The 25,972-nt window shown below is 37.4% G+C and overlaps 1 protein-coding gene and 1 pseudogene across 5 annotated transcripts in view; one reads left to right on the forward strand and one right to left on the reverse strand.

Annotated features, from left to right (window-relative positions):
- SSBP2 (single stranded DNA binding protein 2) overlaps positions 1 to 25,972 on the forward strand; it is a 334,115-nt gene that overhangs the window by 146,650 nt on the left and 161,493 nt on the right. The gene's annotated exons all lie outside the window — the stretch shown is intronic.
- Positions 3,846 to 5,128, reverse strand: LOC102498152 (small kinetochore-associated protein-like; annotated as a pseudogene).

Here is a 25,972-nt window from a genome sequence, read left to right on the forward strand (position 1 = left end):
GAACTGTATTTAGAGTTAATTGCAGTGAGTGTAATACAGACAATAAATGCCATAGACACTGTGAATATGTACTGGCTTGTGAATGATGACTAGCATTTAGATAATAAGAGAAATATTAGGAGAAGTGTATCAGAGAAACTGGCTAACATTGGAAAATGTAAGGTATATTTAAGAAACAGGTAAGTAGAGCTGTTTGACCAGAGTAGAAAAATCAAACATGGGGTGAATGCTTAGCTAACAGATGGTAGAATTTTAAAACTGTAAAAGGACCGTGAAATGATCTCTATGAACAGTGATCTCTGTGTTCAGTTCCATGGACCCTTGGAGTACAGTGGAAGGGCTGTGGATGGTACCTACGAGGAAGAAGGGAGAGAAGAACCTCCCTTGTGAGAAAATCTCTTGGCCTCCTATTTTAACCAAGCAGCTCAGTTTTACCCCCTCCCAAAATTTTGTTTTATTTTCCTAATTAAATGGAACACCACATAACTATAGTAACCTATGCTATAAATGAATCCACTTTTTGCCATTGTTTGTTCTTTTTTATCTCCAACTTGTCCTCGAAACCTGTGAATTCCATTGCCTAAACACTTAAAAACATGTTTTCTCACTAGTCCCACTACAAATGCCTCTTACTTCAAGTCTTCGTGTTCCAAAAACATTTACCACTCAATCCCACTCCATTCAGGAATTCTCTCTTATGGGCTCTTGGTAAAACCACTGAAGAATCAACTTTGAAAAAGAATATCTTTTGTATGGGGGGGGTCCTTCCAAAAATTATTGAAAATACATATTATGAAAAAATTGCATGGATTTCATTTTTTTGCATCAAAATAAACTTGTACTTTAATTCCATTTTTTCTAACGGATCTTTTGAAGCCCTCCTGTGTATTTATAAGTATCTGTATCCATAATAACCCCCAAATTAAGAAGGTTTAAAAAGTTCCTTTTTGGTCTAATTTAGTCATTTTATTAGATAAGAAATCTGGTACTCAGAGAAGTTGAGGACGTGTCATTATTTTAGCATTAGTGTGATTTAGCCAGAAAATGTATGTCCTCCATTTTTTCATCTAGTACTTTTCCAGCTACTACACTGGATGAAACTTCTGTCTGCAGTAAATACATTTTAGGATGAGTAGTCTGGGGGCATGATGTAAGAGGAACTGAAGAAAGAGGAGAGGGGTCATCGCCATAAGGCTGTTCTCTTAGTATCAGCTCAAAAACCCCTGAATTAGGGTGGTGCCAAGTGAAATTGAAAACTGAGGAGGAGGCCAGCCCCAAAGTGCAGCATAGAGCCCCCCAGATCCCACATGGCCAATTGTGGTTCAAATCCTGGCCCAAGAGACTTTTAAAACATGTGCACTGCATATTTGTGTGTGCCCCAAATCCTGATGGGATAGAGAAAAGGAGGAGGGATTGAGGCATGGCCACAGTTCTCTGGGGGACGCTTTCTCTCTTTCTTTCTCTAGTGAGCCCACATGCTCTCTGGCAGTTAATAAAAGGGGGGAAATAAGGAATGAAAGTGAAGAAGATGAAATTGTCTAGTTCTAAGGATTTGAGGAAGACAGAAAAACTGAAAATAATTGGCATTTAGCATGACTGATACCTGGGAGGAAGAACATAGAAAAAAGTGGATTAAATAATGAAAGAATAAAGATAAAATAAGAATTGTGGCCTGTGGACAGAAACTTGGCAAAAACTGCTCATATTTAAGGAGTAATAGGCTGGAAGAAACTAGGATTAAAGTCTAGAAAAAAATACAGTGCAGTAAGAGGTAAATACTTACCGTACTTCCTAGGGTAACTTGGCATAACCTATACTAACTGATAGTATAACTGGTATTACCCTCTTCAACCCAGTAAATTTCCCAAATCCGTTCACTCTTTCAGGATGTTTCTAGCTTGAACTCTGTATCCCAGGGCAACTCATAAAATTTGTTTGGTGTTAACATACTATTTTGCATTCCTGAAATATTCAAAAGCTGTTTTTGGTTGTTGAAGCAAGGCAAGATTCAAACCAGGTCAATGCCTGAATGATTTTTATAGGCCACACAATTTCATTTTAGAAAGCAGTCGTGTATTGTATAGGGAGAAGGAGATTCAAATATAGGAGGAAAACTAAATGGACTTAAATGATCCATGGCTTCTTCCAGAAGTTTTTGAAACTTAGATTAATAGATAAGGAAATCTCTCAACATATTAGCCTTCTTTTCTTGTTGCAGTTTTGTTTTGGCAAGCATGTATTGAATTGCCACTTCAGTAAAAAGCAGTGTAAACATTCTCATACTTCATGGAGTGGTAAACATATTTAAAGACTCTAAAAATATGTTCAATTTGATAGCCTAATGATTTGTACTTAATTAGTACTCAATAAATAGTTGATGAAAGACAAATAAATGAAATAATACTATTTTTAAATTAAGTGCCCCAACATTCATGTGAATATTGTGCCACTCTAATGTGATTCATTCAATATTTCTTTATAATTCTCATTGTCTATTATTTTGTCCTGTTTATTACCTTATCTTATCCTTTTCCTCATTATCCAACCTTTCCTAGCCTTAAGATATACATAAAAAGAGAAAATAAAGATCCTTTAAACCTGAGAGATCATATTATAATTTTTACTATAGACAAAAACCCAGATAAACAAAGCAAATGGAAAATCTATAGATATTACAAAATGACTTCTGTCTTCTTTATAATAGTACACCTTAATTTAGTGTTTATATTAGGAATTGTGGGGCTGTGTCTTATGCGCAGTATCATCGTGAAACCATATACACCATACCAACTTCTTTCCTTTTGGCTTCAAACTGGAAATGCCCTTGTGAATGAATATAGGGCATTTAAGATAGGTTAAATCTGTGGACCTATTCCATCACCTATCCATATACCCTTATCTTTCCAGGGCATGAGTGTAACCTTTGATCAGCCCCCTCCTCCACACACACACACCCTGCAGAAAGATGATCAGACCACAGTCTCTTTTCCTCCATTTTCCTTTTGGGATTTTGGGCACACACATACACACATTATTGAACCTGTCTGAACAAATGGAAACTATTGCTTACTTTACTTCCATCAAAAGCCTAGACTAGCAATAAAGAAAAGTGCTTAGGGAATTAGGGTTGATTTATTCTATTTAGATTTTAAAAAATGAAAGTTAGGACTTTTAGTTGAACTGCAGGTTGAACTTTTTAGTTGAACTGCAAGTACTATACAGTCTTTTTAAATTTAATTTTATTTTTTGTACTGATAATAGAAGTTAATTAGATATCCAAAGAAGGAACGGTAGATTTTGTCATTAAGTATTGGTAGAGAAAAAAAAATTGTATGTGATTTTCCCTGGAGTAAAGTTAGAGTAGAAGGTACTTACTTTGCTATACTGATGCTATTAAGAAGATAAGAGCTGTCTGTTTTGGGGGGAGTCAATAAATTGAATTAACATTGAAATAAATTCAGAAAGGTAAGCCATAATTCTGCTTAGGGGTTTTGTTTGTTTTTAGTAAGAATATTTACAGAAATTTTATCGCGAAAGAGACACTTAAAAAAAAGACAGAAGCAATATATTAAAAGCTCCAAGGTATAATGTTTTAGGCAGATGTTATTACTGTCTATAACTTTACCTCATTTAGTAAGTCAAAAACACTTCAAGCAACTTCCAAGTTCACAAAGTTACAGTGAGATACAGAAGCCCAACCAGGGTGGGACAGAATGTGCTCCAAGGTAGGAGGGCACAGCATGGCTCCTCAATATCTCCCATGAAGCACCGGCGCTCCGTTGTAACAAAGGTCTTCTTCCTGCAAATCTGAATGTGACCTTTTAGATCCGTTGGCCGTGGCTGGTTCAATCTCCTGATTCTATTGGTGGCCTGCTTTGTTGCTTAGGAGGTTGGTCCAAACTTCTAGCTCCCCATTTTGTGTACCTCAAGTATAACATGTTGAGGCTCAGGAGAAGTGACCAGTCTGGAGGTTGGGAGAACTTCCTGAAAGGAGGAACCACCATTCCAGCATCAGCTGTCCTTAATCCTACTACAGAAACTGTCTCATTCAGGGCATGGTAAGCTCTAGATCATGGCCAAGATGTCCTGAGTGACTTCCTCTCAGACTTTACCTCCAAGAGGGAGCCATCTGGCCACTTGCCTTTTATTACGTTTCTATTTCCATAAAGGCTCCTGTAGAATCATTTACTGGACCATTACATAAGCTTTGCTGTTCTAGAAATTGGGTTCTTCTTTTTTCATCATCAACTAACTTTACCTTAAAGGCCTTTAACTCCTCCATCTGCTTTCTGGCTGTTTTGTTGAAAAGCTTCAGCTCATCTTGCAAATTTTCTTTATTCTTTTTTTTTTGGAGAGATTTTTGCTATAGGGCACGTGCGCTTGCCAAAAAGCCAGCGAGAGACAGAGATACAGAAAGCGAGAAATCACCCCCCAGTGGGGATGGCCACGCCACAACCCCTTCTCCTCCATTCTTCTCTCTGGATCTTGGGCACATACACATGCCCAGCATGAGTTTAAGCCACCAGTTCTGGACTTGAACCACGGTTGACTACACGGGAGTCCAGCGACGTAGCCATTACACTAACTGCTGGTCCCCATCTTGCAGAGTTTCTAACAGCAACATAGACTCTTGTGATCTGTAGTGGATTTGTTGCTGTGATGTCCAGACCTCAGTACCTAACACTGGGTTGAGGACCTTACTCCAAAACTGCCAAACAGTTGTCCTGAAACTTCTCTAGTAGCTCCACCTTCTAGGTCAGGTCCTTCAGCTCTCCCTGAGTTCCAGTCAGCTTGTGGTGCAACTGCTTGTTGACAGCCTCTGAGCTGGCTCTTACCCTTGAGCTCTTCCTCTGACTTCTGCTTTCTCCAGGTTTGCAGCTTTCTCACATCCCTCCTGTGGCTGTGTCTGCAGCTTTCACCTGCCCACTCTCTTATCTTGATTTGGCTGTCTTTGTAACATTGTTCTCAGAACCTCCTGAATGAAGATGTCTGAGAACATTGATGTCTTTAGTTGTAGCAGGTAACAGATTCTTAGAATTGGCTGGAGCTTGTGTGTCTGCAGGCAGGTCACCGCTCAGCACAGAGGGGGCTGCAGGCTGTACACTGTCCTAACCATGCTGGCCGTCATGACAAGGTGAACAGTGGGGCCCCAGGCTTCTGTACTCCTGCCTGTAGTCCTGGTTTTTCTGGTTCAGAAGATTGTATGCAATTTTCCTTAGGTTAGGGATTTTATTTTTGTAGTTTTTATGTAGGAAGAGGGAGATTTTTTTCCTCCCCCCACCAATCATCCTGAGGATCTGGTTTTTAAATTAAGAAGAAGAAAGATAAATTCTATTTAATACAATAATTTTTAAAATATTTGGTTTTCTGTAATGAACAATTAAGACAGGATGGGAATCAGAGATAAGACCTTGATATATATATATGTATATATAACTATAACACACATATATAAATAGAAATATTTATATATTATAGAAATGCTATTTTATATATAAATTATAGAAATATATATATATATATACACATGTGTGTGTATATATATATATATATAAATTTGTTTATTTCTTGAGAGAAAGAGAGAAAGACAAGCACCCTCAACAGGTCACATGTCATGACCCCCCCACCCCAGCCTCTCCTAGCCAGTTGGGATTGTGGCCACACATGCCTCATGTGTACAGGTGAACCCTGGAACTGAACCTTGATCTTTCACATGGCTTTTTGCTGTGGTGCATGTGCTCACCAGAAACAGAGAGAGAGAAAGTGAGAAATCACTCCCCAAGGGAGATGGCCATGCCACAATCCCTTCTTCTCTATTTTCCCCTCTGGATTTTAGGCACGCATACACACACGCCTGGTGTGAGTTTCAAGCCACCGGGTCCAGGACTCAAACTGTGATCAATCATGTCCAGCGCCTTAACCACTGTGCCACCTGGTGCCCCCCCCCATAAGGCTTCCTGCATTGCACAACATTGCATTACCATTGGACCCCAACTGGGTCAAGACATCAATATTTAGGAAACTTCTGAAAGTCAAAGATTAATATTAAACTAATGTTTTCATTAAGAAAAATGTAGCCCTTAAATTTAAATATAGGTAAACATTAATCATGTTTCAGGTGGCATGGTGGTTAAGGCACTGAACTCTTACATGGTTGACTGTTGTTCGAGTCCTGGACCTGGCAGCTTGAAAATCATGATGAGCATGTGGGCATGCATGCCCAAAATTCCAAGAGGAGAAGAGATTGCAGTATGGCCATCCCCCTGGGGGTGGTTTCTCACTTTCTCTCTCTCTCTCTCATGTGCCCTATGGGAAAAACTTTAAAAAAATATTTTAAAAAAGAAATTTTTCAGCTACTGTTTCCATTTTCAATGGGAAATACTGTGGTGGTTAAGGGTGTTGGACTCCCACATGGCTGACCGTGGTTTGTGTCCTGAACCTGGCGGCTTGCTTTCTCACTTTACCTCTCTCTCTCCCACTCTGTCCCTATCTAGTCAAGAAGAAAGAAAGAAAGAAAGAAAGAAAGAAAGAAAGAAAGAAAGAAAGAAAGAAAGAAAGAAAGGGAGGGAAGCAAGGAAAGAAGGAAAGGAAAGAAAGGAAAGAAAGAAAGGAAAGGGAAAGGAAGAAGAAAGAAATTTTAATAAAATAATTACTGAAAAAGTGAAAATATACTATATCTTATGACCTGTATCACAAGATCAGTGATGTCATGAAAAATAATCTGCTTCCATAGTGCTTATATGTATAAACACTTTGAACTTTCAGGTAATTAAGATTTTGTTTTACACTATAAATAGAAACATTTGTTTTTTAAGATCTTTGCTACCACTTTATGTGGACTTGAACTCATGGTAACCTTGTATACAAATCATGGTAGTCTGCTCATTTAAAATATAAGCAAGTGGTGTGGTGATTAAGGCGCTGGACTCCCACATGGCCAACTATGTTTTGAGTCCTAGACTTGGCAGCTTACTTTCTCACTTTCTCTTTTCTGTCTTTTGCTCTCTCTGGTGAAGGCACATGCCCTATTGCAATTTTAAAAATAATAATGATGATAAGTAAAAAATAATTATTTGGAAAGAAAAATCAAATACAAGAAATGCTGTAGAAGCTGATGCACCATGTTTATATTTGAGAGAAATTCAGCTTACAGAGTTTAAATTGCTCTATCTCCTGCCTCCATGGAGGGGGGTAGGAAAGATAGAAAAGATTTTTATTTTGGACCAGTTGACAATTTTTAGAATGAGAAACATTAATCTAGAATTGCTGATACTAATTATTTTTAATAGTTCTAGAGTGAGTCTCTTTTTCCCTTTTCATATTAAAGCTGCTTTTCTTGTGGGTTTCCCTGTCATTATATGGTCAGTACAAAGCACACTACATTTTGGCTAGCTTACTTGATGATGTGAGAAGAACAGATATAAAGAACAGATTTAAGAATTTATTCTCAGGTTATGTGTCAAGTGATTTGCCAAAAAAAATCTTGTTCATTTTTCTGTATAAGCACTCCAGAAACAGAGCGATATCACATCATTTATATTCTTGGCCAGTTGAATCATAAAGATTTTACATGATATCATCTTTCCTGTTAAATCAGTGAGTACCATATTTCATAAATTTCAGGAAACACTTTTAAAAGTACACATATTTTTAAACATTTCTGAAGTTGGTATGTATTTATAATCAGTTATTAAGAAAGTTCATGCCATGGCCTAATTATTTGGTAGCATTTTACTCCTTTTCTGTTGTGAATAAAAGTGCATTTTAAGATCATTGGCATCTCAGAGTTGATGAAGTATAGTGACAGTAGATGTGTGTCCTTAGGACTGAATAGAGTGGTAAATTACACTTTTGGAAGTAGGCTGCTAGTCGGTTATACTTCTTGCAATAGTAATACAGAGTTTAATGTAACTTTTTAGTTCTTTGTGTACAATGTAATAAATTATTTTGAATGGCAGCATACACATTTTCATTATCAGGTTCAGATTTGCTTGTGTGAATTGTTTGACAGCACTCAGCTATTCAAGAGGGTATTCAGAACCTTATTTGTATATGCTTTTTTTTATTTTTCAGAATGACAGTATAATCTAGTAAAGGACATGGAACTATTTTCATTAAATTTAATAAACACACACGAAGGACTCAGATAATTTTTATCTCCATAAAAGGAGGGCCCAATAACAGTAATTATAATTTTCTAATCTTTAAGTTTTTTTGAGAAATTATTTTAGTACATCATTTTTATTGTTTATATTATTGTTACTTAAGAATAGTTGTCATTAATTGAAGCCTCAGCTGTTTTCAACTTGAGCCTAATCAATCTTTTCATATCCACTGTGGTTTTTTTTTTTTGTATCTTTATTGAAATATAATTCACATAGCATACAATTCACAAATTAAAACTATACAGTTCAGTAGTTTTTAGTATATTTAGTTTCCAACCATTACCATAATCAGTTCTAGAATATTTCCATCAATCCAAGAAAAGAATCCCTGTACCTTTGCTATGACCCTGTAACTCCCTCATCACAGCCAGACCTGTGCAGCCACTAATCTATTTTCTATCTCTGTAGATGTGCCTCGTCTGAACATTTCATATACATTGAATTATATATAGCGTGTGGTCTTTTGAGGCTTTGCATATTTTCAGAGTTTGTCCACATTGTAACATGTATCGATACTTAATTTCCTTTTATGTACAAATCATATTCTAATGTATGAATATACATACCACTTTTGAACTTCATTTAGTGAGCATATACGTTCTTCATTATAAGCGATGACGCTATAAGCATTTGTGTACAGGTTTCTGTATAGACACATGTTTTCATTTCTCCTGGATGTATCCCTAAGAGTAAAATTGATGAGTCAAATAGCAACTCTAGGGATAGTCCCATAACCTAGTGATTAAGGGAACCAGAACCCACCTGACCAGCTGTGGTTTGTATCCAAACCCCAGCAACCCAAGGAACACAACAGGTGTGTGTGTGTGTGTGTGTGTGTGTGTGTGTATGCACGCACACTTATGTCAAGGTCATAACAAGATGAAGAGATGGAGGAGAAGAGACTATGGCAGAAGCACACAACACTGGGAGATGCTGTGTGACCTAGTTCCTAATAGGCCACAGACTGGTCCTGTCTGTGGTTCAGGGGTTGGGGACTCCTGCTTTAAAGGACATCATCAGAAAAAAGGGGGGGGGGAACCAGCAGTTGCGTAATGGCTATGTCACTGGATTCCCATGTAGCTAACTGCTGTTCGCGTCCCGAACCTGGTGGCTTAAAACTCACGTCGGGCGCACGTGCATGCGTGTCCAAGGTCCCGAGAGGAGAATGGAGGAGAAGGGATTGTGATGTGGCCATCCCCCCTGGAGGGTGATTTCTCGCTTTCTGTTTCTCTGTCTCCCTGTCTGTTTGGCGAGCGCACGTGCCGCCCTATAGCAAAAACCTCTCCAAAAAAAAAAAGAAAGAAAAAAGAAAAAGAAAAAAATGGAAAGGGCCAGTCTTGTTGCCTAGTGGTTAAGGGAGCTGAATCCTGTATGGCTGACAGTGGTTTGAATGCCAGCTCTGAGGCTCGAGAAACATGCTAGGCACATGTGTGTTTATGCCCAAGGTCCTGACAGCATGGAGAGATGGAGAAGAAGGAATTTTGGCATGACTCCGTCCCACCAGAGAGTGCTTTCTCCCTTTCCTTCTTTCTCTGTCTGTCTCTGGTGAGTGTATACACCATTTGGCAAATTTAAAAAAAAATGGAAAGACGACCCACATACTGGAAGAAAAAATTTGTAAATCATGTGTCTGATAAAGGACTTATATCTAGACAATATAAAGAGCCCTTACAAATCAGTAATAAAAAGACATATAACCCAATTTAATCTTGGGCAAAGAACCTAAATTGACATATCTCAAAAGAAGATACAGACATGTCTAGCAAGCACTTTATCATCATTAGGCAGCAGGGAAATGCAAGTCAGAATCAGTGAGATACTGCTTCACAAACATCAGGATGGCAATAATAAAATATCAAATGTCTGAGATGTTGAGAAATGAGAATCCTCATGTATTGCTGGCGGGAATTTAAAATGGGACAGCAACTTTGAAAAAGAATTGCTGTTTTTCAAATAGTTAAATATAGGTTTATTATTTTGTTTAGTTGCCAGAGGGTGTGTGCACATGCTTGAGACACAGAGAGGGACAAAGTATCTCCGCTGTGGTTTCTTTCACCTTTTCCAGAGAAGGCATAACAGAGTCTGCCATCTCACATGTTCTGTAATGTGGCCTTGTCACTCTATTATCAAAGTTCAGTTTCCTTTCTTCTAAATCTAGGCTCACCTTAATGACTTGCCTGCAATTCAGTCAACAGAAAGGGGTTGAAGTGAAGCCATCTGGCTTCCTAGGTTAGGTCAGAAGCCTGGCAGCCTCTGCCTTGTTCTCTTGGCATACTTGCTCTTTGGCTGTTTCCTCTTGGAATACACCCTCTTAAAACCTAGGCACCATTCTGTGATAGGCCCAGTTCCAAATTCACAGTTTCTGTCTTCCAATCGTAGGAGCCCAGCACCAGGCACGTGAATGAAGGAACCTCAGTTGTTGGCATCTTCACAAATGAAGTCCAGAGATTGTGGAATCTTTGGAGATAGCCACTGCCACCAATCTTAGAACCACCAGCCTAGTAAACGGTTTTTGTTTTTTTCTACCACTAAGTTTGGGATGATTTGTTATGCAGCAGTAGATAACCAGAATAGAATTTAATATTGGAATTGAGGTGCTGCTGTAGCAAATACTAAAGTACGTGGGACAAGTTGGTGGGTGGAAAAGACTATTTATGAAACCTGCAAAGGACTCATAAGAGACCGTTGGTGAGAACTTGAAAGAAAGTGATGACATTGTTATTTGAAACTGGCAATAAGAAGACCTTTGTTATCTAGTAGCAGAAAGTTTAGCAAAATAGTCACCAAGGGTAAAATAGAAAATTCAAATGAATCAATGGATCTTTAACGAGTAATGGATCTGGAAAAAAAACATTTCCAGGTAGAATAGGATCTGGCAAAAGAGATTTTCAGATAAACTATCTAAAGTGTCAAGTATTTTAGCTATTGGGTCATCGTAAAAGCCATGAGGTGTTTTTCTATGCAAAAATGCATTATAACTTTTCTTACAACCCAATATACCTTATGAGATATGAATAGAGAGACATGAACTAAAAAAGGTATTCTTGTTTTTAAGCCAAAAGTTATCAAAGTAAGAAAAAGCTTCAGAACAAATATTACATCAAGATCAAAATTAGGAAAATGTGATCTCAAGGCAAAGAAGAAACAATAAAACTTTTGTTAAGAACTCAAAAAGACCGGGACCAGGAGATAGTGTAATGGCTATGTCGCTGGACTCCCATGGAGTCGATTGCAGTTTGAGTCCCAGACCCAGTGACTTACACTTGTGCTGGGCGCAAGTGAGTGCATGCCCAAGATCCTAAGAGGAGAATGGAGGAGAAGGGACTGTGGTGTGGCCATCCCCCCGGGGAGTGATTCCTCACTTTCAGTCTGTCTTTCTGGTGAGTGCACATGCCCTATAGCAAAACCTCTCCAAAAAAAGAACTCAGAAAGACCTGTGATGCTTCATAGATTCTTTCAGATACACAAAAAAAACCTTCCAGGCACCCTGTGGACCTGTCTCCTAGCTCCTCTCACATGGAGCTTCACAGGGAGTCCCTTAGAGGAGGACTTACTTCAGACAGATCTGTGGGAGTGGTTTGTGCCTAAATGAGTAAATTTATAAAACGTATAAAGACTTCAATAAAGGTTTTAGAATAATTTTATCTGCCTGAACTGAGAGAGACTCAGACAACAGAAAATGGTAAGAGGCTTTTGGATCTCTGAACTTCTGTAGGCAAGAAACAAACTGAAAAAAGCACTCATTTGTGAGTATCGGCTACTTTTTTATGGAAAAAGAAATGTGATTCAGATGGTAGAACTAAAAGTCTAGATAGAAGACAGGACCCGGAACATAGAAAAGTACTCCCTGAGTTGGACTGGGCTGTGATCAAGGTGCTAGTTACATACGTCCCTCTGGGTATCAGAATTACTGTGGACTAATGACAGGTATGTGACTCTGGTCTACTCTCATCACCTCCAGCCTTTTCGAATGGGACTTTCTACTGTAATTATCCTGTCCCTATGGGAAGCAGATAGCTTATTTATCTCTTTTCTAAAAAGTATTATTTACTTGTTTAATTTTATTTGTTGTTATTAGACACAGAAAGAGAGAAAGGGAAAGTTAAAAAGCAAGTCATGAGGTCCTGTCTGAACCACTGGTTCAGTCAGTCGGGTGGGAGTCCAGCACCTCAACCACCATGCCACCTGCAGTTCACAGGTCTTCAGATTAAGAAGAATGGTATTGGGAACCAGCAATTAGTGTAATGGCTATGTCGCTGGACTCCCATGTAGTCGACCGTGGTTCACGTCCCAGACCTGGTGGCTTAAAACTCATGCCAGGCACATGTGCGTGCGTGCCCAAGATCCCGAGAGGAGAATGGAGAAGGGATTGCGGTGTGACCATCCCCCCTGGGGGGTGATTTCTCGGTTTCTGTCTCTATGTCTCTGTCTGTCTGGTGAGCGCACACGCCCTATAGCGCAAACCTCTCCAAAAAAAAAAAAATGGTATTCATTATTGCAGTATTCAAGAGCCTCATTTGCATATCAACCTGATTTAGCTGATTAGATACTAGTTTTTGAATTAATGCTATAATTAGGTAGAAACGGGACTGTGGGGAGAGAGTGAGCATATTTTCAATTGGGATGGATACGAATTGTGACCACAAGGCAGATTGTGCCAGATTGATTTTTTTAGCCAAACTTTTTATTTGGAGATAATTGTAGATTCACATGCAATTGTAAGAAAAAGTAAAGAGAGATCCCATGCACCCGTTACCTATTTTCCCCCAATGGTAACATTTTGCCACACTCTAGTTTGTTAACCAATACTGGGATATTGACCTTTATATAATCCATTGATTTCATTTATATTTCTCCAGGTTTACTTGTACTCATGTATGTGTGCATGTGTGCGTGTGTATGTTGTGTAATTAAAAAAAATCATGTATAGATTTCCAGATCTACCACTTCAGTCTAGATACAGAACCACAAGGATCCTTCTGCTTATTCTTATATATCCATAACCCGTCTCCCTAATCTATTTATAACCCCTGACAGATTGATTCCGATTATGGCATTAGCTCACATTATAAATGTAGATATAATCCTTAGCAAAAAATAAATTTATGTGTATGATCATTTGATTAAATTAATCATAGAAATTACCAACAAAGTCCCCCATTTAGGGACATATAATGGTTGACATTTCCAAATTCAGAACTTACCTATTAATAAAGTAAGCAATATTATATTGGTAAAGACTATTTTAATTTAGCTTACAATTTTTCAATGCTGTCCAGGGATGATTTAAAATACTGATGTAAGTATTTCCTTTGCATGTGGTCCTTGTGTAAATAGATTGGAAAATAAAGGAATGCCCTTTGTGTCTGTGTTTTAAAAAAGTATGCCATATATGATGAGATTTTTATGCACAGTTGCTGTGTATATTAAGTCAAAGGTCACCAACTATAAAAAGTTATAAAGAAAGCATTCCTAAATGAAAGAATTATCTGTCTTTGCTACTGTAATATTTAATCTGTTTTATTATTTTGTTGTTAAGAGTAAGAAAAATAGGCAAAATAATCTGTAAGGTATTTACAGATCTACAAATTTAGTTTTCCTTTTAAAATTTTTGATTACCAAATTCTTTCTGATACCTCCCTCCCTTTTCCTGTTTCTCTTTTGCTTTTGGTTGGTCCTTACCATCTTTTCCTGGATTCTGAATTAGTTATCACGATGCCAGAATTACAGAACAATTGGTTTAAATGTTGCTTTCTAACTAAGATGTGTGCAGGTGCTTTAGGTTTGTAGTACTCTAGTGTATTATATGCATTACTGTGATCCATGCAGATAGAAATTATTATGTGTGCCTGAGCTTATTTCTCGTACTTAATCTGTGTATTCTGCTATTTTTGACAAGCCGCAGTTATACTATATCAAACCACTTCTTTTTTATCTTGCTCTTTAATTAAAAATACATTTATTGACCTTGCCAGGCAAGAGCCTAGGTGCTGAAGAGATAGAAATAAGACAGAGTCTCAGCCCTTAAGGAACTTCTGTCTGATAGGGAAGACAAGTCAATAGGTGATTACAGTAATATATGCTCTGACAAAAATAAGAATAGCATATTATAGAAACATTTGGCAGGGGGGCAAGCTTTAAACTTAGATTGCAGAGGTGAGGGAAAGCTTTCAGGAGATGTTTAGGAGGAGTTTAGAATTTGTTAAACTTTACAAGTGCAGAAAAATTGAGGCCATATTCTTCTCTGCAATGCTACTATTTGCCGTAGTACCCAGAGCCCAGTGGGCCTTCAGTACATGTTTAATAATTGTTGAAGAAACAGAGATGTCTGAGCTGAATTTTGAAGGAAGATCTTGGAATCCTTTGAGTGAATATGTAAACGAAGGTAATTGTAGACATAGAGTGAGTAGCATGTACAAAGGTACATATCCCTGGTTTTAAAAAACAAAAACCAAAACAAAACAAAAACCATCCCACCACACATTCACAGATCCTTGGACTTTACCAAGGATAATCAGTCAATCGAAATAATCCCTCATTGGCTCATTCCCTCCCTTTCTTTTTCTCTCTCTCTGTCGTATTAGGTCATCGGAAAAGTGATGACATGTTTTTCTATGCAAAAATGCATCATGACTTTCCCGATGGCCAATATATTAGTAGACTGTGACTTATCTCTAAGCAAATTATTGCAAGATCTCTGTGACCCCTCCCAGAAGTTTGACAATAAACATATAATATTTTTTAAATGCCTGTATATTTTCAAAAGGCCCCCTTGGTCTAAAAATGAAGCTTTTTTGGTAAAAGGCATTTTCATTGAGGAGTAGGTGGAAAAAATAGAAACCTGCTCCTTTCAGAGTTGAAAAACACAGGATTGGTGTAAACTGGGCAGTAACACAATGTTACCCAGGCAGGTTTGCTTCTATAGTCTTCCTTGAACACACAGGGTATGTGCACGCCTATGATCCAGGTCTAGCCAAATCTGGGAGTGGATTACAGGGTCAAGACTCTGTTGGAGGTGGCTGTCTCTCCCTCTCTTTTGGTCAAGAAAGGAAGTAAGGGGGGAGATAAAGAAAAGGAAAGGGAAAACCTTTATAAAATATTCAGAAAAAAATGAATGATGTAATTTGATTTACCGTGGAACCTTAACTTTGATGTAAGGATATGTCATTGACTAACATCCTCAGCCTACAATTCCTGGCCTGGGAAGAAAGAGTTGACATTCCTCATTCTTCCCAGCAATCCTACTGGCAGAGGCTGACCTTCAGTTATCAGGCACAACTTTGCCAATCCATCCTACTGTGAAGTTCTGAATCTTTAGATGACTTGAGTCTGTCGTCCTCCTCAGAAGATTAAGAGTGGTGGTGATATCACATTATTCCATGGTACCACACTGGAGAATAAAGGCAGAGTTAGATTTTTCTGCATTTTTCCCAAAGGAGGGGTTACAGTTTTTGTAATAAGAATCAAAGTAGAGTCTGGTCCTGAGGGAAACATCTCTAATTTTGGTAAATTATGAGCCAGGACAGAAGTAAGACTAAGTATGGTAGATGCAAGAGATTTCTTGTGGCTTCATATGACTAGAACAAAAGGGGTGAGGGAGAATGCTGAAGGTAAGACTGAATGAGTAAGCAGGCACTGGATCCAAGAGGATTTAAGACCCAATTAAAAAGTTTGGATTTTCTCTGAGAGCAGTTGAAACTGATAGGGATTTGACTTTACAGCGAAAGCGACTTAATTAGATTTGTGTTTTGAAAGCATCTACTTAGGTATCAATATGAAAAGTGGGTTAGAGAAGGTAATATTAGAGGTGGGGATTTGTAGACCATTGTTATACTTACCGTGTCTGCATGACAAATGATCCTCAAAACAGTGACGGTGGAATTCATTTATTACATTGATGGGATTTCTTCCTTGGTCCAGGAATTCAGATGGGGTACAGACAGACAGCTTGTGTGCTTTGTCATGTTTGGTACCTCTGTATGTCTTTTGTATTTCTGAAAGTCGTTTTCCCTGAGCATGAACTTAGTTTACCATGTTTTTGTTTTCTTTTAGCACTTTAAAGCTTTATTATGTTCTGTATGGCAAATTTTGTGATGAAAAGTTTGTTAAAATTTCTATCGTTGTTCCTCTGTGTATAATATTATTTTTATTTTTTCTTTTCTGGATGGTTACAAGATTTTCTTTTTGTCTTGAGATTTGAGTATGATGTGTCTAGGTGTGAATTTTTTTTCTGCTTGATATTTTCTGAGTAGGTTGGATTTGTGATTTGTTGTATTGTATTAAGGAAATCTCTCAGTTACTGAGTCTTCAGATGTTTTTCTGTCCTCTTCGTTCTCTCTCCTTAGATGTTGTGTTTGAAAGTATGTGAGTGTCTTAGTTCATTTTTGTGTTACTGACAGGAATGTCTGAGACTGAGTGACTTATAAAGAAACAGAGGTTTATTGACTCACAATTCCAATGGCTGAAATGTCCAAAGGCATAGGAGTTATATAACATGGCTGTAAGTAGCGTATTGTATGACATGGCTGATGGAAACACAGAAGATGGTGGACACATGCACAGAGAAAGTAAGCTGTGGGCAACTTTCTGTTTATAACAACCCATGATTTTAAGAACTAACCCCTGGTGATGAGAGCTAGAACTCTTATGAGACTACATTAATCCATTCACAAGGCTAGGGCCACCATGCTCTTATTAGTACCTAGTAGGACCAAATTGCAAAGCATGAACTCTTGGGAGACAAACTCTTATCCAGACCATAGCAGTTAGACTGTTTGATATTGTCCCATAACTCTTGGATGACCTGTTCTTTTCTTTTCTTTTTTTTTATCCCTCTTTTTTTCTGTATATCTCAGTTTGTATTGACCTATTTTTAGGTTCACTGATGTTTTCTTCACTGTGTTGAGTTTACTGATGAGTTTTTCAAGGGCAGTTTTCATCTCTGTTAACAATGGTTTTTATTTTGAGTATTTCAATTTGATTTTCCTTCACAGTTTCCATTTCTCTACAAAAGTTTCCCATTTGTTGTTGCATTGGCCAACCCTTTCTACCAGAAACTTTATCATATTCGTCATAGATGTTTTAAGGTCTGATAGTTCCAATAACTTGATCATATAGTGTTTATCTTTTTTGGGGGATCTTTCAACAATATATGGGGTGGTTTTTTTTTTTAATATCTTGTGCTTTTTGGTTGAAAGCTGAGCATCTTATATAGGACAGTAGAAACCAAGGTAAATTTTATTTCTGCCCAGAAATTAACATGGCATTCTTTTTGTAGTTCTTTGATGCATGGGGAGAGAAGTTCAGCTAATGTAGTTAGGGGTTAGTTGGACTTGTGTTTTGCTGTTGCTTTGCTATCATTGTGGGCCTCAAATGTTTCAGCACTCTCTTCTGGATGGAGGATGGTTTGTTGGTAGGTTTACTCAATGTCTTGTCTGCCTTTGGCTTTAAATCTTTGATTTGTCTCTGAGCCTTAGAGAGGGTCTCTTTTCATTATCTTATAACTCCCCCAGGAGTTGAATGTTTTACTTTTCGCTGGGTGCTTACTAGCTGGTAATGTATGTAGGTCAGGGGGTGACATTCTCTGTTGTTCTGGTTGAGCCTCAGTCTCGGCAGGGTTTGGTTCTCTGGACTTCAAGGGTGTCAAGTTCTCAGTAATCTTGTCCTTTCCTAGTGATATGGGTGGTCTTGTTTTCTTATCTATCTCCCAGGGTTGGAGGGCTTTGTTTTCTATTCTCCTCCCACCCCCCCCCCCCCAGCCATAATGTGCTTTAACCTGTACTCTTAGGGCTCCCAGGATTTTTGCTATTGGCTCAGTGGCTTAAAGTATTTTGCTCCTTAGGGGAGAAGGGACTGGATGTAGATTTGTGATTTTCTTCTTGTCTTCTCTCCTAGGCCTGCTGTGGAAGGGAGGCTTTCTCCAGTCCCTTACTCCCCTCTAGTTCTTCTTTTTTTATTTTTTTGAGAGGTTTTCGCTCTAGGGCGCGTGCGCTCGCCAGACAGAGAGAGACATAGAGACTGAAAGTGAGAAATCACCCCCCAGGGGGGATGGTCACGCTGCAATCCCTTCTCTTCCATTTTCCTCTCGGGATCTTGGGCACGCACGCACATGTGCCCAGTGTGAGTTCTAAGCCACTGGGTCCTTAACCACTAGGTCTGGGACGCGAATCGTGGTCGACTACGTGGGAGTCCAACAACATAGCTATTAAGCTAACTGCTGGTTCCCCTCCCCTCTAGTTCTTCTTGAGACCTTTTGAGATATGTAGGAAAAAGCCTGTGAATTGGATGAGAATTCTCTGTGTTTCCGTCTCCAAGAGAGTCTATATTCTTACACTGGTTCATACTCAGCCTTTAGCAATTTTTTTATACATTTTAGCTGAGTTCTACCAGTTTGTGTTCTCTCTGGCATTTGCTTCAGATAATCAAGTGCTCATGTCCTGTTTTTCCTTGGAGGTTTCTGTTCTTAGATGACTTCTCTTAGATGAATCTTTTAGATTAAATTCTTTTTTTTTTTTTTTTTTTGTAGTTGTTGTAAGGTTGAGAGTGACTCTGTATGTAACTTTCTGCATCTTATATGGAGTGTGTAAGCAGGTCTCTCATTATGTAATCACACAATACATTAGATACTTATCAGGCTATATACCTTTGACCTGAGGGGCTCACCATGCCTACTTAGATTTTCTTTTTGATAGAGTATTTAAAATCTCTGATAATTCTACTTTCCAGTGCTTCCCTCTCCACCCTAACTATATTTTTAAGGTAAATTTTGAGAAACACGGTTTGAAATACGTTGGTGGTGAAATAGAATTTCATTTTTTAAGAATTAAGAAAATCTAGGTTCTGGTGTCAGTTCTCCTTTTATTCTGTTCCTTTAGAGTCAAACACTTATCTAGCTGAACCTCCTTTTTTTCCCTTCCAATTTTTAAATATGTTTTAAAGTACTTCTTCCATGAGCTAGAGATAGATGGAAGGGGAGACAGAGAGAGATGAAGAGACAGCACCTCCAGCAGGGTTTTGATGCTGCAGTCCACTTCAGCCTTACCTGGTCCTGGATCATGGGAGTTTCCAGATGTGAACCCAGAACCTTCCCATGTGGGTCAACCTTGCAGAGTGTTGGGTTTTACCATTCTACCACCTTCTGACCCTTCCTCCTCCCGTTTTAAAAAGGGGATTTTAAGACCTTCACTCTTACAAGGCTTTTGGAGGAGTTTTTGCAAGATTTGGATGAGATGATCTTTGACAAATATAAACGTCTATACAAATTGTGACTTTTTACCCCTATATAATAGTTTCGCCCATGAGTACATTTATTTTTACCAAGATTAAATGGACCAGTTAGAATCAGACTTCCTGTTTTTTGATTTATTTAAAGAACTTTTTATTATTGGTTTAAAATATCTTGGTAAGGTCTTGAATTGTTTTTTTTTTCTTTCTTTTTTTTTTTTTTTTTGGTTTACCTAACTTCTAATTTGAACCTCTCATACTCTACTTCTTAGACTTCCCTGTTTTTCTCTTGTGGTCAGAATTTTTTTTCTCAAACTATGTTTCTTTAACCTTAATTTTTTTTTCCTTTTCTTAATTAATTGCCCATATAAGAGTTTATTTGTTATTAAATGGGCTATTTGAAATCCTAATTTTTAAATATGTAACCTTAATTTTTTGTTTTGTTTGTTTGTTTCTGACAAGGTCGTCATAAAGATTTTTTTTTTTTGGAGAGTTTTTTTATTTTTTTGCTATAGGGCATGTGCGCTCACCAGACAGACAGAGACAGAGAGATAGAAAGCGAGAAATCACCCACCAGGGGAGATGGCCACGCCACAATCCCTTCTCCTCCTTGGGATCTTGGGCACGCATCGCCCCAATCCCTGCTCCTCCTTGGGATCTTGGGCACGCATGTACACATGCTCAGCGTGAATTTAAGCCACCAGGTCTGGGACTCAAACCGCAGTCGACTATATGGGAGTTCAGCGACATAGACATTACATTAACTACTGTTAATGTAAAGTTTTCAAACCTCTTTTTTTTTAATTTACTTATTTAATTCCATTTGTTATTATTATTATTTGTTTTACCAGAGAGGAACAGAGAGCGAGAGAGAGAGGGAAACTGAGAAAGCAAGCCGCCAGGTCCAGGACTTGAACTGTGGTTAACCATGTGGGAATCCAGCGCCTTTAACCATCACTCCACTTGCCAGCCCCCAAGTTTTCAAACCTCTTATCATTATCATTTTTAAAACATTTTTCTCCAAAAAGAACATCTTATTTGCTTTTTTTTTTTAGATTTTGCTTTATACTTGGAAGAGATAGAGACACAGAGAGAGAAAATAAAAGTGAGAAATATGACAAAATTTATAGCACATTTTCTTATGTAAAATTGCATTCTGCCTTTTAAGCAATTGATTTGCAAATGAAATTTTAGACTAAAACCTAGATTTTATATTATTTTATATTTGTATAGAGAGAAGGAAGAAATGAGAATAGATGGGATTCATTAGGAAAGGCTGTCAGGAGGAAACAAATTGCACTGAAGATGAGTAGTGTAAGGAAAAACAGGGAAAAGGACAAAGAATGTGCCAGGGCAACAGAGTAGCATGACTAGCGGGAGGACGGAGTGGGGGACGGTTTGGAGGGGAGAAATAATTGCATATTATTATTCCGAAGCAAATATAAACTCTCAATCACTTTTATTTTTTTGCACCAGTGCTATTAAGACTCAGCTGCCTGACCCATATATTTTCTGTTTTTGTGAATCTAAAACTATTTATAAGAAGAACTAGTTTTTTTAATTTAATAGTTGATGTGAGGAATAATATATTCTATATCTTTCTTAAGTATTCTATAGTTTTCCTTTGTGTTTCTTCATGTTAAACTTTTTAACTCAAGGTTGTTGTAAAGATTAAGTGGGATAATATATGTGAAAAATTACAGTCTTGGGACCAGCAGTTAGCGTAATGACTATGTCGCTGGACTCCCATGTACTCAACTGCAGTTCGAGTCTCGGCCCCAGCGGCTTAAACTCACGCTGGGCACGTGTGCGTGCGTGCCCGGGATCCCAAGAGGAGAATGGAGGAGAAGGGATTGCGGCATGGCCATCTCCCCTGGGTGGTGATTTCTCGCTTTCTGTCTCTCTGTCTCCCTCTGTCTGGCAAGTGCACGCACCCTATAGCAAAAACCTCTCCCCCAAAAAAATAAGTTAAAAAAAAAATTACAGTCTTGATTTAAAAAAATTATAACTGGCTCATCTTATTGAGTCAGATTAGACATACACTTCACATATAATTTCTGTTTGGAATTTCTGCACACAGCAATATTACATAGCTGTCTCAATTTGTTCTTATCTGTTCTCCCACCACCCTACTGAGCATTTATAAGAGAATGTCCTGTTGCTGCCCAAATTATAGATCTTCTGTTTTATAATTTAGACTTCTAGTATTTATATCTGTGCTAGTTATAGTTTTCTCATTCTCTTCATATCATGTAATTTTTTCGTTTGGCCTTTTTTCCTTTGGCATAGCCCTCAAACATTTGGAGCACAACTTTTCTAAGAATGAATGCTGTACTTGTTTTTAAAAGGTTAAAATAAAATTCGAAGGGCTGTCATGTCCAGGATAGCAAAACTGTGTAACCAAAGTGTTCCTTTGTATTAATAGGAGGTAGAAACTATTTCATTAGTGTAGTGCCAGCCTAAAGATGCACAGCATATTGAAGATATGCATACATTTTTGTCTTGATATGAAAATTTAAGTGTATTCTGTAATTCTTTTAAATATAAAGTATATTGTACTATTAGATATTCAGCTAGATCATCATCTAATTATAGAACAAAGCCTTTGTAAACATCTAGATGAAGTACTAAAAAATTTTAAACCAAATATTTGATTATTTACACATCAATAAAAAAATCTGCCTGTGAATGAATAGGTTGGTAATAGGCTAATTTATTCTTTTCTCTCCAGATTTATGATGTATGTAGAAACATCACATCACTGTTATATTTGCAAAGTAGTCACCTGTATTAAACTAGTTTTTAAGTATAGAAACTGCAGTAATATAGTTACTGTAGTTAATGAGGTAATAAGTATGTTAAATAGCTTCATTTAGCCATTTTAGGATTTCTACATATATTAAACCATTTACCATAAACATATAGTTTAATCTAGTCAATAAAAAATAAATAAGAAACTTCTATTGAGAGCATTTTTTCTATAAAGACACCTCATAGAAGATAAAAAAAATATGATAACAGGAAATTAATGTTGGGTAAGAATAGAGCACATTTTATTTTTCACATACTAAACTCCTTAATGATGAGGGTTTAGTGCCAGTCTTATCAATGGACAAAATACAAAACTGTCAGGCTGAGGGGTAAGCGAGGGGTCATAATCCAATATTCTCTAAAATGTAGCCTACTTCTTTTTGTAAATCAAGAAGTTATTTCTTTCTAGGAAGATATTGCAGATCTGGGAGTGATATTAGACATGACAATAAAGTGCTTTCTCCGAGTTTCAACAAGAACAACAAAAATTCAAGAATATTAGCTGTTGTATTTTATATCTGGTGTATTATTTTTATTTTTATTTATTTATTTATTTTTTAGAGAGTTTTTTTGCTATAGGGCGCGTGCGCTTGCCAGACAGAGAGAGATATAGAGAAAGAAAGCGAGAAGTCACCCCCCAGGGGGGATAGCCATGCCGCAATTCCTTCTCCTCCATTCTCCTCACGCCCGGCGTGAGTTTTAAGCCATCAGGTCCGGGACGCGAACCGCGGTCGACTACGTGGGAGTCCAGCAACATAGCCATTATGCTAACTGCTGATCCCATATCTGGTGTATTATTAACACTAGTTAGTTGGAAAACTGCATTTGATGAAGGTGAGTTTGAAATAAGAAAGGCTAGAAAATAACTGTGGGTGGACCTTTTTGAAAAAACGTGGACAGTTTGTAAATATGAACAAAAATACCATGTCTATCTTAAATCCATGAAGTAATTTATTTAAAATCAATCACTGGTAATCTAATGTATTCTAGTTGGGTAACTAGTAGGTAGCAATGGAAGCCACATTTTAGAGAAAAATGTGTCAAAGTGGCTTCTTTTTAAAATGAAGGAGGAACAGGTGGGTAGCACCTATTTTTGAGCTTGGTGTAGTATTCAGAATAGTTCTTATATTTGTTATATTTTAAAAAGCTGTGTATTAAAAGAGAATAATAATCTCTGTATGTTTATTATCAAATTTCCATGATCATTATAGCATTTTTCTTCAAATTTGTATCATTTATGTATCTTTTATAAATTCTCCTCACGCCCGGCGTGAGTTTTAAGCCATCAGGTCCGGTCGACTACGTGGGAGTCCAGCAACATAGCCATTATGCTAACTGCTGGTCCCATATCTGGTGTATTATTAACACTAGTTAGTTGGAAAACTGCATTTGATGAAGGTGAGTTTGAAATAAGAAAGGCTAGAAAATAACTGTGGGTGGACCTTTTTGAAAAAACGTGGACAGTTTGTAAATATGAACAAAAATACCATGTCTATCTTAAATCCATGAAGTAATTTATTTAAAATCAATCACTGGTAATCTAATGTATTCTAGTTGGGTAACTAGTAGGTAGCAATGGAAGCCACATTTTAGAGAAAAATGTGTCAAAGTGGCTTCTTTTTAAAATGAAGGAGGAACAGGTGGGTAGCACCTATTTTTGAGCTTGGTGTAGTATTCAGAATAGTTCTTATATTTGTTATATTTTAAAAAGCTGTGTATTAAAAGAGAATAATAATCTCTGTATGTTTATTATCAAATTTCCATGATCATTATAGCATTTTTCTTCAAATTTGTATCATTTATGTATCTTTTATAAATAATAAATATGATAGAATGTAAGTTTTACTGTATAATATAAACCTGCTATAAAAATTGAGTACATATGCAGTAAATTCAGTATAAACTTTTTATAAAAATGGTTTCTTTTTATGAAATTCTGAGAATACTTACTGAACTAGTTAATTTTTTAAAATTTACTAAAATGAGGTTTCATTTTTTGTATCTCGAATTTTTTAAAGCATCAATTTCATAAGAATAAAGAAAACTTAATATTGGTAACTATTTTATTGTTATTATTTTTTTCAAGTTTGTTAAAGGGAAGAAGAATCGCAGCTCATAGTCATCAAACCCAAACAAAAATGACTATTTTTGTTTTGTGAAGATGTCTTTTTTTTAAGACAAAACAACCAAAGCTTTAATCTAACTCTTAGACAAACTGAGCTTATATACCAAGGGAAAAACTATTTACTTTGAGACTCAGTTTATTAAGAACCCTTTTGAAAAGCTGAGTAAAAACAAAGACCTGAGTTGAGATTGAACTTGATTACTGTTTTGTTGTTGTTGTTGTTGTTGTTGTTGTTGTTGTTTTTCAGAGAGATTTTTGCTATAGGGCTTATGTGCTTGCCAGAGAGACAGAAAGAGAGAAATCACCCCCTGGGGAGATGGCCACGCCACAATCCTTTCTTCTCTATTTTCCTCTCTGGATTTTGGGCATGAACACACATGCACCTGGAAAGAGTTTTAAGCTTCTAAGTCTGGGACTCAAACTGCAGTTGACTATATGGGAGTCCAGTGACGTAACCATCATGCCATCTGCTGGTCATGAGCTTGATTACTCTTTTTTTGGGGGGGGAGGTTTTTGCTAGAGGGTACGTGTGCTTGCCAGACAGACACAGAGAGACATAGAGACAGAAAGTGAGAAAGCACCCCCCAGGGGGGATGGTCACACCGCAATCCCTTCTCCTCCATTCTCTTCTCGGGATCTTGGGCGGGCACGCACGCACACGCGCCCATCGTGAGTTTTAAGCCACCGGGTCCAGGACGCGAACCGCGATCGACTATGTGGGAGTCCAGCGACATAGCCATTATGCTAACTGCTGGTTCCCTGAGCTTGATTACTCTTAAGAACATTTCTATATTTTAAATCTAGCGGGTTTTACGTTTAAATTTCTTAATTGTTTTTACATTTTTAGTACAATTATAGTTAGAATATATAGGAACATTTCTATATTTTAAATCTAGTAGGTTTTACATTTAAATTTCTTAATTGTTTTTATATTTTTAGTACAATTATAGTTAGAATATATAGGTAGAATGAAGTTTAAATTCATCAATACATCTGGTTTTGAAACAAATGAATATATGACCTCCTCATGTTTTAGACTGTTTTTCTGCACATACCATAAATAGTCAAGTGGGAAATATTGCAGACAGGATACAGAGATTCCATCATGATAATAAGACTATTCTTAGCTTTTTCTATAGAATGTAAAACATACTTTATCTCCTAAACTCATAGTCTTTAAACATTCATTGCACTGTGTTGAATTTTAGGCAATAAGGAGCTACAAGTGATATTTTCTCTCAGAAAAACACGTTTCTGTCTTTTATGGAGAAAAGTTATCATTTTTTTTCTTTTTACTGTTTTTAAAAGGTCAAAATTGAATTTCCAACCTATTAGAATTTCCAACCCTTGTTCATATTGAATCTCTCCTCTTGGCTCTGCAGGTTTCTGCTAAAACAACATAGCCTCTATAAAATTTTAAAGGTATAAAAGGACAGATTTTTAGAGCTGAAAGTGACTTTTCTGATCATCTAGTCAAACACCCTCATTTCACATTTAACCCAGATGTCAGCTCAAGTCGTCTCTCCATTCTCTGGCCTCCTGAGTATTGCTACATATCCTCAGGGATTGTACTCGCATAGCTACTTTCAGCTTCACATTTCTGACCCTTGGGCACTCTGGATCTCACTTGCACATACCCTGCCGCTCT

This window comes from Tupaia chinensis, unplaced genomic scaffold (genome assembly GCF_000334495.1).
Source record: "Tupaia chinensis unplaced genomic scaffold, TupChi_1.0 Scaffold000099_1, whole genome shotgun sequence".
Classification (NCBI taxonomy): domain Eukaryota; kingdom Metazoa; phylum Chordata; class Mammalia; order Scandentia; family Tupaiidae; genus Tupaia; species Tupaia belangeri.